Source organism: Ctenopharyngodon idella, chromosome 22, assembly GCF_019924925.1.
Source record: "Ctenopharyngodon idella isolate HZGC_01 chromosome 22, HZGC01, whole genome shotgun sequence".
NCBI lineage: Eukaryota > Metazoa > Chordata > Actinopteri > Cypriniformes > Xenocyprididae > Ctenopharyngodon > Ctenopharyngodon idella.
Window position 1 is genome coordinate 23461489 of NC_067241.1, and position 12584 is coordinate 23474072.

The 12584-nt window shown below is 39.2% G+C and overlaps 26 non-coding genes across 26 annotated transcripts; all 26 read left to right on the plus strand.

Annotated features, from left to right (window-relative positions):
• The first annotated feature begins 25 nt into the window (after window positions 1-25).
• trnai-uau (transfer RNA isoleucine (anticodon UAU)) lies at window positions 26-119 on the plus strand. The gene is made up of 2 exons: window positions 26-63; window positions 84-119. It is a non-coding gene; the product is annotated as a tRNA-Ile (tRNA).
• A 363-nt stretch (window positions 120-482) lies between these two features.
• trnai-uau (transfer RNA isoleucine (anticodon UAU)) lies at window positions 483-576 on the plus strand. Its single transcript has 2 exons — window positions 483-520; window positions 541-576. It is a non-coding gene; the product is annotated as a tRNA-Ile (tRNA).
• Window positions 577-940: 364 nt separating this feature from the next.
• Window positions 941-1034, plus strand: trnai-uau (transfer RNA isoleucine (anticodon UAU)). The gene is made up of 2 exons: window positions 941-978; window positions 999-1034. It is a non-coding gene; the product is annotated as a tRNA-Ile (tRNA).
• A 365-nt stretch (window positions 1035-1399) lies between these two features.
• trnai-uau (transfer RNA isoleucine (anticodon UAU)) lies at window positions 1400-1493 on the plus strand. The gene is made up of 2 exons: window positions 1400-1437; window positions 1458-1493. It is a non-coding gene; the product is annotated as a tRNA-Ile (tRNA).
• A 364-nt stretch (window positions 1494-1857) lies between these two features.
• trnai-uau (transfer RNA isoleucine (anticodon UAU)) lies at window positions 1858-1951 on the plus strand. The gene is made up of 2 exons: window positions 1858-1895; window positions 1916-1951. It is a non-coding gene; the product is annotated as a tRNA-Ile (tRNA).
• A 363-nt stretch (window positions 1952-2314) lies between these two features.
• Window positions 2315-2408, plus strand: trnai-uau (transfer RNA isoleucine (anticodon UAU)). The gene is made up of 2 exons: window positions 2315-2352; window positions 2373-2408. It is a non-coding gene; the product is annotated as a tRNA-Ile (tRNA).
• A 363-nt stretch (window positions 2409-2771) lies between these two features.
• On the plus strand, window positions 2772-2865 carry trnai-uau (transfer RNA isoleucine (anticodon UAU)). The gene is made up of 2 exons: window positions 2772-2809; window positions 2830-2865. It is a non-coding gene; the product is annotated as a tRNA-Ile (tRNA).
• A 364-nt stretch (window positions 2866-3229) lies between these two features.
• trnai-uau (transfer RNA isoleucine (anticodon UAU)) lies at window positions 3230-3323 on the plus strand. The gene is made up of 2 exons: window positions 3230-3267; window positions 3288-3323. It is a non-coding gene; the product is annotated as a tRNA-Ile (tRNA).
• Window positions 3324-3690: 367 nt separating this feature from the next.
• Window positions 3691-3784, plus strand: trnai-uau (transfer RNA isoleucine (anticodon UAU)). Its single transcript has 2 exons — window positions 3691-3728; window positions 3749-3784. It is a non-coding gene; the product is annotated as a tRNA-Ile (tRNA).
• A 364-nt stretch (window positions 3785-4148) lies between these two features.
• trnai-uau (transfer RNA isoleucine (anticodon UAU)) lies at window positions 4149-4242 on the plus strand. The gene is made up of 2 exons: window positions 4149-4186; window positions 4207-4242. It is a non-coding gene; the product is annotated as a tRNA-Ile (tRNA).
• A 364-nt stretch (window positions 4243-4606) lies between these two features.
• Window positions 4607-4700, plus strand: trnai-uau (transfer RNA isoleucine (anticodon UAU)). Its single transcript has 2 exons — window positions 4607-4644; window positions 4665-4700. It is a non-coding gene; the product is annotated as a tRNA-Ile (tRNA).
• Window positions 4701-5064: 364 nt separating this feature from the next.
• Window positions 5065-5158, plus strand: trnai-uau (transfer RNA isoleucine (anticodon UAU)). The gene is made up of 2 exons: window positions 5065-5102; window positions 5123-5158. It is a non-coding gene; the product is annotated as a tRNA-Ile (tRNA).
• A 364-nt stretch (window positions 5159-5522) lies between these two features.
• trnai-uau (transfer RNA isoleucine (anticodon UAU)) lies at window positions 5523-5616 on the plus strand. Its single transcript has 2 exons — window positions 5523-5560; window positions 5581-5616. It is a non-coding gene; the product is annotated as a tRNA-Ile (tRNA).
• A 365-nt stretch (window positions 5617-5981) lies between these two features.
• On the plus strand, window positions 5982-6075 carry trnai-uau (transfer RNA isoleucine (anticodon UAU)). The gene is made up of 2 exons: window positions 5982-6019; window positions 6040-6075. It is a non-coding gene; the product is annotated as a tRNA-Ile (tRNA).
• A 364-nt stretch (window positions 6076-6439) lies between these two features.
• On the plus strand, window positions 6440-6533 carry trnai-uau (transfer RNA isoleucine (anticodon UAU)). Its single transcript has 2 exons — window positions 6440-6477; window positions 6498-6533. It is a non-coding gene; the product is annotated as a tRNA-Ile (tRNA).
• Window positions 6534-6898: 365 nt separating this feature from the next.
• On the plus strand, window positions 6899-6992 carry trnai-uau (transfer RNA isoleucine (anticodon UAU)). The gene is made up of 2 exons: window positions 6899-6936; window positions 6957-6992. It is a non-coding gene; the product is annotated as a tRNA-Ile (tRNA).
• A 363-nt stretch (window positions 6993-7355) lies between these two features.
• Window positions 7356-7449, plus strand: trnai-uau (transfer RNA isoleucine (anticodon UAU)). The gene is made up of 2 exons: window positions 7356-7393; window positions 7414-7449. It is a non-coding gene; the product is annotated as a tRNA-Ile (tRNA).
• Window positions 7450-7813: 364 nt separating this feature from the next.
• Window positions 7814-7907, plus strand: trnai-uau (transfer RNA isoleucine (anticodon UAU)). Its single transcript has 2 exons — window positions 7814-7851; window positions 7872-7907. It is a non-coding gene; the product is annotated as a tRNA-Ile (tRNA).
• A 364-nt stretch (window positions 7908-8271) lies between these two features.
• On the plus strand, window positions 8272-8365 carry trnai-uau (transfer RNA isoleucine (anticodon UAU)). Its single transcript has 2 exons — window positions 8272-8309; window positions 8330-8365. It is a non-coding gene; the product is annotated as a tRNA-Ile (tRNA).
• Window positions 8366-8731: 366 nt separating this feature from the next.
• On the plus strand, window positions 8732-8825 carry trnai-uau (transfer RNA isoleucine (anticodon UAU)). Its single transcript has 2 exons — window positions 8732-8769; window positions 8790-8825. It is a non-coding gene; the product is annotated as a tRNA-Ile (tRNA).
• A 363-nt stretch (window positions 8826-9188) lies between these two features.
• On the plus strand, window positions 9189-9282 carry trnai-uau (transfer RNA isoleucine (anticodon UAU)). The gene is made up of 2 exons: window positions 9189-9226; window positions 9247-9282. It is a non-coding gene; the product is annotated as a tRNA-Ile (tRNA).
• Window positions 9283-9647: 365 nt separating this feature from the next.
• On the plus strand, window positions 9648-9741 carry trnai-uau (transfer RNA isoleucine (anticodon UAU)). The gene is made up of 2 exons: window positions 9648-9685; window positions 9706-9741. It is a non-coding gene; the product is annotated as a tRNA-Ile (tRNA).
• Window positions 9742-10105: 364 nt separating this feature from the next.
• On the plus strand, window positions 10106-10199 carry trnai-uau (transfer RNA isoleucine (anticodon UAU)). The gene is made up of 2 exons: window positions 10106-10143; window positions 10164-10199. It is a non-coding gene; the product is annotated as a tRNA-Ile (tRNA).
• A 364-nt stretch (window positions 10200-10563) lies between these two features.
• trnai-uau (transfer RNA isoleucine (anticodon UAU)) lies at window positions 10564-10657 on the plus strand. The gene is made up of 2 exons: window positions 10564-10601; window positions 10622-10657. It is a non-coding gene; the product is annotated as a tRNA-Ile (tRNA).
• Window positions 10658-11021: 364 nt separating this feature from the next.
• On the plus strand, window positions 11022-11115 carry trnai-uau (transfer RNA isoleucine (anticodon UAU)). Its single transcript has 2 exons — window positions 11022-11059; window positions 11080-11115. It is a non-coding gene; the product is annotated as a tRNA-Ile (tRNA).
• A 362-nt stretch (window positions 11116-11477) lies between these two features.
• trnai-uau (transfer RNA isoleucine (anticodon UAU)) lies at window positions 11478-11571 on the plus strand. The gene is made up of 2 exons: window positions 11478-11515; window positions 11536-11571. It is a non-coding gene; the product is annotated as a tRNA-Ile (tRNA).
• Window positions 11572-12584: the final 1013 nt, after the last annotated feature.

Below are 12584 nucleotides of genomic sequence, written 5' to 3' on the forward strand. Positions count from 1 at the left end.
TTTGTATTGTCGCTATGTGTCAGAAGCTCCAGTGGCGCAATCGGTCAGCGCGCGGTACTTATAAGGCAGTACAAAGCAGAGCAATGCCGAGGTTGTGAGTTCGAGCCTCACCTGGAGCATGGTTTTAAATAGCAAATGACAATATAGTAGCGGAAGATTTCAAGGTCTAAATAAAACAATCAGTTGAACGTTGTATGTCTGGTATTAATTAAGAAGAATTCTCAGAGAATGATGGAAAAGACCTTTCTAACACTGCATGGTCATGGTTAATTAACAGAGAGTTCAAGAGCTAAATGATAGCCCAGAGTTGTTTTGGATAGGTATCTTCAATTGAGGTACATATTTGGTAGAATGTGTGCCAATTATTAGTCATGAGAGGCTTACAGGTAGGAGTTGGTGTAATCAAGCTTAGCATTGTTTTAAAATGTCAGTTTTTGTTCGCTTCCCTATAGATTGTTTTGTATTGTCGCTATGTATCAGAAGCTCCAGTGGCGCAATCGGTCAGCGCGCGGTACTTATAAGGCAGTACAAAGCAGAGCAATGCCGAGGTTGTGAGTTCGAGCCTCACCTGGAGCATGGTTTTAGAAAGCAAATGACAATATGGTAGCAGAAGATTTCAAGGTCTAAATAAAACAATCAGTTGAACGTTGTATGTCTGATATTAATTAAGAAGAACTCTCAGAGAATGATGGAAAAGACCTTTCTAACACTGCATGGTCATGGTTAATTAAAAGAGAGTTCAAGAGCTAAATGATAGCCCAGAGTTGTTTTGGATAGGTATCTTCAATTGAGGTACATATTTGGTAGAATGTGTGCCAATTATTAGTCATGAGAGGCTTACAGGTAGGAGTTGGTGTAATCAAGCTTAGCATTGTTTTAAAAGTGTCCGTTGTTGTTCGCTTCCCTATAGATTGTTTTGTATTGTCGCTATGTGTCAGAAGCTCCAGTGGCGCAATCGGTCAGCGCGCGGTACTTATAAGGCAGTACAAAGCGGAGAAATGCCGAGGTTGTGAGTTCGAGCCTCACCTGGAGCATGGTTTTAAATAGCAAATGACAATATAGTAGCAGAAGATTTCAAGGTCTAAATAAAAAAAATCAGTTGAACGTTGCATGTCTGTTATTAATTAAGAAGAATTCTCAGAGAATGATGGAAAAGACCTTTCTAACACTGCATGGTCATGGTTAATTAACAGAGAGTTCAAGAGCTAAATGATAGCCCAGAGTTGTTTTGGATAGGTATCTTCAATTGAGGTACATATTTGGTAGAATGTGTGCCAATTATTAGTCATGAGAGGCTTACAGGTAGGAGCTGGTGTAATCAAGCTTAGCATTGTTTTAAAATTGTCCATTTTTGTTCTCTTCCCTATAGATTGTTTTGTATTGTCGCTATGTATCAGAAGCTCCAGTGGCGCAATCGGTCAGCGCGCGGTACTTATAAGGCAGTACAAAGCAGAGCAATGCCGAGGTTGTGAGTTCGAGCCTCACCTGGAGCATGGTTTTAAATAGCAAATGACAATATAGTAGCAGAAGATTTCAAGGTCTAAATAAAACAATCAGTTGAACGTTGTATGTCTGATAGTAATTAAGAAGAATTCTCAGAGAATGATGGAAAAGACCTTTCTAACACTGCATGGTCATGGTTAATTAACAGAGAGTTCAAGAGCTAAATGATAGCCCAGAGTTGTTTTGGATAGGTATCTTCAATTGAGGTACATATTTGGTAGAATGTGTGCCAATTATTAGTCATGAGAGGCTTACAGGTAGGAGTTGGTGTAATCAAGCTTAGCATTGTTTTAAAACTGTCAGTTTTTGTTCGCTTCCCTATAGATTGTTTTGTATTGTCGCTATGTGTCAGAAGCTCCAGTGGCGCAATCGGTCAGCGCGCGGTACTTATAAGGCAGTACAAAGCAGAGCAATGCCGAGGTTGTGAGTTCGAGCCTCACCTGGAGCATGGTTTTAGAAAGCAAATGACAATATGGTAGCAGAAGATTTCAAGGTCTAAATAAAACAATCAGTTGAACGTTGTATCTCTGATATTAATTAAGAAGAATTCTCAGAGAATGATGCAAAAGACCTTTCTAACGCTGCATGGTCATGGTTAATGAAAATAGAGTTCAAGAGCTAAATGATAGCCCAGAATTGTTTTGGATAGGTATCTTCAATTGAGGTACATATTTGGTAGAATGTGTGCCAATTATTAGTCATGAGAGGCTTACAGGTAGGAGCTGGTGTAATCAAGCTTAGCATTGTTTTAAAATGTCCATTTTTGTTCGCTTCCCTATAGATTGTTTTGTATTGTCGCTATGTATCAGACGCTCCAGTGGCGCAATCGGTCAGCGCGCGGTACTTATAAGGCAGTACAAAGCAGAGCAATGCCGAGGTTGTGAGTTCGAGCCTCACCTGGAGCATGGTTTTAGAAAGCAAATGACAATATGGTAGCAGAAGATTTCAAGGTCTAAATAAAACAATCAGTTGAACGTTGTATGTCTGATATTAATTAAGAAGAATTCTCAGAGAATGATGGAAAAGACCTTTCTAACACTGCATGGTCATGGTTAATTAACAGAGAGTTCAAGAGCTAAATGATAGCCCAGAATTTTATTGATAGGTATCTTCAATTGAGGTACATATTTGGTAGAATGTGTGCCAATTATTAGTCATGAGAGGCTTACAGGTAAGAGCTGGTGTACTCAAGCTAAGCATTGTTTTAAAACTGTCTGTTTTTGTTCGCTTCCCTATAGAGTGTTTGGTAATGTGGCTACTATTCAGAAGCTCCAGTGGCGCAATCGGTCAGCGCGCGGTACTTATAAGGCAGTACAAAGCAGAGCAATGCCGAGGTTGTGAGTTCAAGCCTCACCTGGAGCATGGTTTTAGAAAGCAAACGACAATATGGTAGCAGAAGATTTCAAGGTCTAAATAAAACAATCAGTTGAACGTTGTATGTCTGATAGTAATTAAGAAGAACTCTCAGAGAATGATGGAAAAGACCTTTCTAACACTGCATGGTCATGGTTAATTAAAAGAGAGTTCAAGAGCTAAATGATAGCCCAGAGTTGTTTTGGATAGGTATCTTCAATTGAGGTACATATTTGGTAGAATGTGTGCCAATTATTAGTCATGAGAGGCTTACAGGTAGGAGTTGGTGTAATCAAGCTTAGCATTGTTTTAAAAGTGTCCGTTGTTGTTCGCTTCCCTATAGATTGTTTTGTATTGTCGCTATGTGTCAGAAGCTCCAGTGGCGCAATCGGTCAGCGCGCGGTACTTATAAGGCAGTACAAAGCGGAGAAATGCCGAGGTTGTGAGTTCGAGCCTCACCTGGAGCATGGTTTTAAATAGCAAATGACAATATAGTAGCAGAAGATTTCAAGGTCTAAATAAAAAAAATCAGTTGAACGTTGCATGTCTGTTATTAATTAAGAAGAATTCTCAGAGAATGATGGAAAAGACCTTTCTAACACTGCATGGTCATGGTTAATTAACAGAGAGTTCAAGAGCTAAATGGATAGCCCAGAATTGTTTTGGATAGGTATCTTCAATTAAGGTACATATTTGGTAGAATGTGTGCCAATTATTAGTCATGAGAGGCTTACAGGTAGGAGCTGGTGTAATCAAGCTTAGCATTGTTTTAAAATTGTCCATTTTTGTTCGCTTCCCTATAGATTGTTTTGTATTGTCGGCTATGTATCAGAAGCTCCAGTGGCGCAATCGGTCAGCGCGCGGTACTTATAAGGCAGTACAAAGCAGAGCAATGCCGAGGTTGTGAGTTCGAGCCTCACCTGGAGCATGGTTTTAGAAAGCAAATGACAATATGGTAGCAGAAGATTTCAAGGTCTAAATAAAACAATCAGTTGAACGTTGTATGTCTGATAGTAATTAAGAAGAATTCTCAGAGAATGATGGAAAAGACCTTTCTAACACTGCATGGTCATGGTTAATTAACAGAGAGTTCAAGAGCTAAATGATAGCCCAGAGTTGTTTTGGATAGGTATCTTCAATTGAGGTACATATTTGGTAGAATGTGTGCCAATTATTAGTCATGAGAGGCTTACAGGTAGGAGTTGGTGTAATCAAGCTTAGCATTGTTTTAAAAGTGTCCGTTTTTGTTCGCTTCCCTATAGATTGTTTTGTATTGTCGCTATGTGTCAGAAGCTCCAGTGGCGCAATCGGTCAGCGCGCGGTACTTATAAGGCAGTACAAAGCAGAGCAATGCCGAGGTTGTGAGTTCGAGCCTCACCTGGAGCATGGTTTTAGAAAGCAAATGACAATATGGTAGCAGAAGATTTCAAGGTCTAAATAAAACAATCAGTTGAACGTTGTATGTCTGATATTAATTAAGAAGAATTCTCAGAGAATGATGGAAAAGACCTTTCTAACACTGCATGGTCATGGTTAATTAACAGAGAGTTCAAGAGCTAAATGATAGCCCAGAGTTGTTTTGGATAGGTATCTTCAATTGAGGTACATAATAGGTAGAATGTGTGCCAATTATTAGTCATGAGAGGCTTACAGGTAGGAGCTGGTGTAATCAAGCTTAGCATTGTTTCAAAATGGTACATTTTTGTTCGCTTCCCTATAGATTGTTTTGTATTGTCCTTATGTATGAGAAGCTCCAGTGGCGCAATCGGTCAGCGCGCGGTACTTATAAGGCAGTACAAAGCAGAGCAATGCCGAGGTTGTGAGTTCGAGCCTCACCTGGAGCATGGTTTTAGAAAGCAAATGACAATATGGTAGCAGAAGATTTCAAGGTCTAAATAAAACAATCAGTTGAACGTTGTATGTCTGATAGTAATTAAGAAGAATTCTCAGAGAATGATGGAAAAGACCTTTCTAACACTGCATGGTCATGGTTAATTAACAGAGAGTTCAAGAGCTAAATGATAGCCCAGAGTTGTTTTGGATAGGTATCTTCAATTGAGGTACATATTTGGTAGAATGTGTGCCAATTATTAGTCATGAGAGGCTTACAGGTAGGAGCTGGTGTAATCAAGCTTAGCATTGTTTTAAAACTGTCAGTTTTTGTTCGCTTCCCTATAGATTGTTTTGTATTGTCGCTATGTATCAGACGCTCCAGTGGCGCAATCGGTCAGCGCGCGGTACTTATAAGGCAGTACAAAGCAGAGCAATGCCGAGGTTGTGAGTTCAAGCCTCACCTGGAGCATGGTTTTAGAAAGCAAACGACAATATGGTAGCAGAAGATTTCAAGGTCTAAATAAAACAATCAGTTGAACGTTGTATGTCTGATAGTAATTAAGAAGAATTCTCAGAGAATGATGGAAAAGACCTTTCTAACACTGCATGGTCATGGTTAATTAACAGAGAGTTCAAGAGCTAAATGATAGCCCAGAGTTGTTTTGGATAGGTATCTTCAATTGAGGTACATATTTGGTAGAATGTGTGCCAATTATTAGTCATGAGAGGCTTACAGGTAGGAGCTGGTGTAATCAAGCTTAGCATTGTTTCAAAATGGTACATTTTTGTTCGCTTCCCTATAGATTGTTTTGTATTGTCGCTATGTATCAGACGCTCCAGTGGCGCAATCGGTCAGCGCGCGGTACTTATAAGGCAGTACAAAGCAGAGCAATGCCGAGGTTGTGAGTTCGAGCCTCACCTGGAGCATGGTTTTAAATAGCAAATGACAATATAGTAGCAGAAGATTTCAAGGTCTAAATAAAAAAAATCAGTTGAACGTTGCATGTCTGTTATTAATTAAGAAGAATTCTCAGAGAATGATGGAAAAGACCTTTCTAACACTGCATGGTCATGGTTAATTAAAAGAGAAATTAAGGTATAATGGATAGCCCAGCATTGTTTTGGATAGGTATCTTCAATTAAGGAATATCATAGGTAGAATGTGTGCCAATCATTCGTCAAGAGAGGCTTGCAGGTAGGGGCTTGTGTACTCAAGATAAGCATTGTTTTAAAATTGTCCATTTTTGTTCTCTTCCCTACAGATTGTTTTGTATTGTGGTTATGTATCTGAAGCTCCAGTGGCGCAATCGGTCAGCGCGCGGTACTTATAAGGCAGTACAAAGCAGAGCAATGCCGAGGTTGTGAGTTCGAGCCTCACCTGGAGCATGGTTTTAGAAAGCAAACGACAATATGGTAGCAGAAGATTTCAAGGTCTGAATAAAAAAATCAGTTGAACGTTGTATGTCTGATAGTAATTAAGAAGAATTCTCAGAGAATGATGGAAAAGACCTTTCTAACACTGCATGGTCATGGTTAATTAACAGAGAGTTCAAGAGCTAAATGATAGCCCAGAGTTGTTTTGGATAGGTATCTTCAATTGAGGTACATAACAGGTAGAATGTGTGCCAATTATTAGTCATGAGAGGCTTACAGGTAGGAGCTGGTGTAATCAAGCTTAGCATTGTTTCAAAATGGTACATTTTTGTTCGCTTCCCTATAGATTGTTTTGTATTGTCCTTATGTATGAGAAGCTCCAGTGGCGCAATCGGTCAGCGCGCGGTACTTATAAGGCAGTACAAAGCAGAGCAATGCCGAGGTTGTGAGTTCGAGCCTCACCTGGAGCATGGTTTTAGAAAGCAAATGACAATATGGTAGCAGAAGATTTCAAGGTCTAAATAAAACAATCAGTTGAACGTTGTATGTCTGATATTAATTAAGAAGAACTCTCAGAGAATGATGGAAAAGACCTTTCTAACACTGCATGGTCATGGTTAATTAACAGAGAGTTCAAGAGCTAAATGATAGCCCAGAATTGTTTTGGATAGGTATCTTCAATTAAGGAATATCATAGGTAGAATGTGTGCCAATTATTAGTCAAGAGAGGCTTGCAGGTAGGAGCTTGTGTAATCAAGCTAAGCATTGTTTTAAAATTGTCCATTTTTGTTCTCTTCCCTATAGATTGTTTTGTATTGTCGGCTATGTATCAGAAGCTCCAGTGGCGCAATCGGTCAGCGCGCGGTACTTATAAGGCAGTACAAAGCAGAGCAATGCCGAGGTTGTGAGTTCGAGCCTCACCTGGAGCATGGTTTTAGAAAGCAAATGACAATATGGTAGCAGAAGATTTCAAGGTCTAAATAAAACAATCAGTTGAACGTTGTATGTCTGATAGTAATTAAGAAGAACTCTCAGAGAATGATTGAAAATACCTTTCTAACACTGCATGGTCATGGTTAATTAACAGAGAGTTCAAGAGCTAAATGATAGCCCAGAATTTTATTGATAGGTATCTTCAATTGAGGTACATATTTGGTAGAATGTGTGCCAATTATTAGTCATGAGAGGCTTACAGGTAAGAGCTGGTGTACTCAAGATAAGCATTGTTTTAAAATTGTCCATTTTTGTTCTCTTCCCTATAGATTGTTTTGTATTGTCGCTATGTATCAGACGCTCCAGTGGCGCAATCGGTCAGCGCGCGGTACTTATAAGGCAGTACAAAGCAGAGCAATGCCGAGGTTGTGAGTTCGAGCCTCACCTGGAGCATGGTTTTAAATAGCAAATGACAATATAGTAGCGGAAGATTTCAAGGTCTAAATAAAACAATCAGTTGAACGTTGTATGTCTGGTATTAATTAAGAAGAATTCTCAGAGAATGATGGAAAAGACCTTTCTAACACTGCATGGTCATGGTTAATTAATAGAGAGTTCAAGAGCTAAATGATAGCCCAGAGTTGTTTTGTATAGGTATCTTCAATTGAGGTACATAATAGGTAGAATGTGTGCCAATTATTAGTCATGAGAGGCTTACAGGTAGGAGTTGGTGTAATCAAGCTTAGCATTGTTTTAAAAGTGTCCGTTTTTGTTCGCTTCCCTATAGATTGTTTTGTATTGTCGCTATGTGTCAGAAGCTCCAGTGGCGCAATCGGTCAGCGCGCGGTACTTATAAGGCAGTACAAAGCAGAGCAATGCCGAGGTTGTGAGTTCGAGCCTCACCTGGAGCATGGTTTTAGAAAGCAAATGACAATATGGTAGCAGAAGATTTCAAGGTCTAAATAAAACAATCAGTTGAACGTTGTATGTCTGATATTAATTAAGAAGAACTCTCAGAGAATGATGGAAAAGACCTTTCTAACACTGCATGGTCATGGTTAATTAAAAGAGAGTTCAAGGTATAATGAATAGCCCAGCATTGTTTTGGATAGGTATCTACAATTGAGGTACATAATAGGTAGAATGTGTGCCAATTATTAGTCATGAGAGGCTTACAGGTAGGAGTTGGTGTAATCAAGCTTAGCATTGTTTTAAAACTGTCCGTTTTTGTTCGCTTCCCTATAGATTGTTTTGTATTGTTGCTATGTGTCAGAAGCTCCAGTGGCGCAATCGGTCAGCGTGCGGTACTTATAAGGCAGTACAAAGCGAAGGAATGCTGAGGTTGTGAGTTCGAGCCTCACATGGAGCATGGTTTTAAATAGCAAATGACAATATAGTAGCAGAAGATTTCAAGGTCTAAATAAAAAAAATCAGTTGAACGTTGCATGTCTGTTATTAATTAAGAAGAATTCTCAGAGAATGATGGAAAAGACCTTTCTAACACTGCATGGTCATGGTTAATTAAAAGAGAAATTAAGGTATAATGATAGCCCAGAGTTGTTTTGGATAGGTATCTTCAATTGAGGTACATATATAGGTAGAATGTGTGCCAATTATTAGTCATGAGAGGCTTACAGGTAGGAGCTTGTGTACTCAAGCTAAGCATTGTTTTAAAATTGTCCATTTTTGTTCGCTTCCCTATAGATTGTTTTGTATTGTCGGCTATGTATCAGAAGCTCCAGTGGCGCAATCGGTCAGCGCGCGGTACTTATAAGGCAGTACAAAGCAGAGCAATGCCGAGGTTGTGAGTTCGAGCCTCACCTGGAGCATGGTTTTAGAAAGCAAATGACAATATAGTAGCAGAAGATTTCAAGGTCTAAATAAAACAATCAGTTGAACGTTGTATGTCTGATATTAATTAAGAAGAATTCTCAGAGAATGATGGAAAAGACCTTTCTAACACTGCATGGTCATGGTTAATTAAAAGAGAGTTCAAGGTATAATGATAGCCCAGCATTGTTTTGGATAGGTATCTTCAATTGAGGTACATAATAGGTAGAATGTGTGCCAATTATTAGTCATGAGAGGCTTACAGGTAGGAGTTGGTGTAATCAAGCTTAGCATTGTTTTAAAACTGTCCGTTTTTGTTCGCTTCCCTATAGATTGTTTTGTATTGTCGCTATGTGTCAGAAGCTCCAGTGGCGCAATCGGTCAGCGCGCGGTACTTATAAGGCAGTACAAAGCGGAGAAATGCCGAGGTTGTGAGTTCGAGCCTCACATGGAGCATGGTTTTAAAAAGCAAATGACAATATAGTAGCAGAAGATTTCAAGGTCTAAATAAAAAAAATCAGTTGAACGTTGCATGTCTGTTATTAATTAAGAAGAATTCTCAGAGAATGATGGAAAAGACCTTTCTAACACTGCATGGTCATGGTTAATTAAAAGAGAAATTAAGGTATAATGGATAGCCCAGCATTGTTTTGGATAGGTATCTTCAATTAAGGAATATCATAGGTAGAATGTGTGCCAATCATTCGTCAAGAGAGGCTTGCAGGTAGGGGCTTGTGTACTCAAGATAAGCATTGTTTTAAAATTGTCCATTTTTGTTCTCTTCCCTACAGATTGTTTTGTATTGTGGTTATGTATCTGAAGCTCCAGTGGCGCAATCGGTCAGCGCGCGGTACTTATAAGGCAGTACAAAGCAGAGCAATGCCGAGGTTGTGAGTTCAAGCCTCACCTGGAGCATGGTTTTAGAAAGCAAATGACAATATGGTAGCAGAAGATTTCAAGGTCTAAATAAAACAATCAGTTGAACTTTGTATGTCTGATAGTAATTAAGAAGAATTCTCAGAGAATGATGGAAAAGACCTTTCTAACACTGCATGGTCATGGTTAATTAACAGAGAGTTCAAGAGCTAAATGATAGCCCAGAGTTGTTTTGGATAGGTATCTTCAATTGAGGTACATATTTGGTAGAATGTGTGCCAATTATTAGTCATGAGAGGCTTACAGGTAGGAGCTGGTGTAATCAAGCTTAGCATTGTTTTAAAATGGTCCGTTTTTGTTCGCTTCCCTATAGATTGTTTTGTATTGTCGTTATGTATCAGAAGCTCCAGTGGCGCAATCGGTCAGCGCGCGGTACTTATAAGGCAGTACAAAGCAGAGCAATGCCGAGGTTGTGAGTTCGAGCCTCACCTGGAGCATGGTTTTAGAAAGCAAATGACAATATGGTAGCAGAAGATTTCAAGGTCTAAATAAAACAATCAGTTGAACGTTGTATGTCTGATATTAATTAAGAAGAATTCTCAGAGAATGATGGAAAAGACCTTTCTAACACTGCATGGTCATGGTTAATTAAAAGAGAAATTAAGGTATAATGGATAGCCCAGCATTGTTTTGGATAGGTATCTTCAATTGAGGTACATAATAGGTAGAATGTGTGCCAATTATTCATCAAGAGAGGCTTACAGATAGGGACTGGTGTAATCAAGCTTAGCATTGTTTTAAAATGGTCCATTTTTGTTCGCTTCCCTATAGATTGTTTTGTATTGTTGTTATGTATCAGAAGCTCCAGTGGCGCAATCGGTCAGCGCGCGGTACTTATAAGGCAGTACAAAGCAGAGCAATGCCGAGGTTGTGAGTTCGAGCCTCACCTGGAGCATGGTTTTAGAAAGCAAATGACAATATGGTAGCAGAAGATTTCAAGGTCTAAATAAAACAATCAGTTGAACGTTGTATGTCTGATATTAATTAAGAAGAATTCTCAGAGAATGATGGAAAAGACCTTTCTAACACTGCATGGTCATGGTTAATTAACAGAGAGTTCAAGAGCTAAATGATAGCCCAGAATTGTTTTGGATAGGTATCTTCAATTAAGGAATATCATAGGTAGAATGTGTGCCTATCATTCGTCAAGAGAGGCTTGCAGGTAGGGGCTTGTGTACTCAAGATAAGCATTGTTTTAAAATTGTCCATTTTTGTTCTCTTCCCTACAGATTGTTTTGTATTGTGGTTATGTATCTGAAGCTCCAGTGGCGCAATCGGTCAGCGCGCGGTACTTATAAGGCAGTACAAAGCAGAGCAATGCCGAGGTTGTGAGTTCGAGCCTCACCTGGAGCATGGTTTTAGAAAGCAAATGACAATATGGTAGCAGAAGATTTCAAGGTCTAAATAAAACAATCAGTTGAACGTTGTATGTCTGATAGTAATTAAGAAGAATTCTCAGAGAATGATGGAAAAGACCTTTCTAACACTGCATGGTCATGGTTAATTAACAGAGAGTTCAAGAGCTAAATGATAGCCCAGAATTTTATTGATAGGTATCTTCAATTGAGGTACATATTTGGTAGAATGTGTGCCAATTATTAGTCATGAGAGGCTTACAGGTAGAGCTGGTGTAATCAAGCTTAGCATTGTTTTAAAATGGTCCATTTTTGTTCGCTTCCCTATAGATTGTTTTGTATTGTCGCTATGTATCAGAAGCTCCAGTGGCGCAATCGGTCAGCGCGCGGTACTTATAAGGCAGTACAAAGCAGAGCAATGCCGAGGTTGTGAGTTCGAGCCTCACCTGGAGCATGGTTTTAGAAAGCAAATGACAATATGGTAGCAGAAGATTTCAAGGTCTAAATAAAACAATCAGTTGAACGTTGTATGTCTGATATTAATTAAGAAGAATTCTCAGAGAATTATGGAAAAGACCTTTCTAACACTGCATGGTCATGGATAATTAACAGAGAGTTCAAGAGCTAAATGATAGCCCAGAGTTGTTTTGGATAGGTATCTTCAATTGAGGTACATAATAGGTAGAATGTGTGCCAATTATTCATCAAGAGAGGCTTACAGATAGGGACTGGTGTAATCAAGCTTAGCATTGTTTTAAAATGGTCCATTTTTGTTCGCTTCCCTATAGATTGTTTTGTATTGTTATTATGTATGAGAAGCTCCAGTGGCACAATCGGTCAGCGCGCGGTACTTATAAGGCAGTACAAAGCAGAGCAATGCTGAGGTTGTGAGTTCGAGCCTCACCTAGAGCATGGTTTTAAATAGCAAATGACAACATAGTAGCAGAAGATTTCAAGGTCTAAATAAAAAAAATCAGTTGAACGTTGCATGTCTGTTATTAATTAAGAAGAATTCTCAGAGAATGATGCAAAAGACCTGTCTAACACTGCATGGTCATGGATAATTAACAGAGAGTTCAAGAGCTAAATGATAGCCCAGCATTGTTTTGGATAGGTATCTACAATTGAGGTACATAATAGGTAGAATGTGTGCCAATCATTCATCAAGAGAGGCTTACAGATAGGGACTGGTGTAATCAAGCTTAGCATTGTTTTAAAATTGTCCATTTTGGTTCGCTTCTCCACATGGTATTCGGTAATGTAGCTTTGCTTTAGAAGCTCTAGTAGCGCAATCGGTCTTTTAAGGCAGTACGCATCAGAGCAATGCCCAGGATGTGAGTTCAAGCCTCACCTGGAGCATGGTTTTAGATCGCAAGGGACATTTTAGCAGCAAAAGTGTTCAAAGACTGACTTGAAAGATCATTAATTAGAAGAATGATTAGGGAATGGTGCAAAAGACCTTTTTAA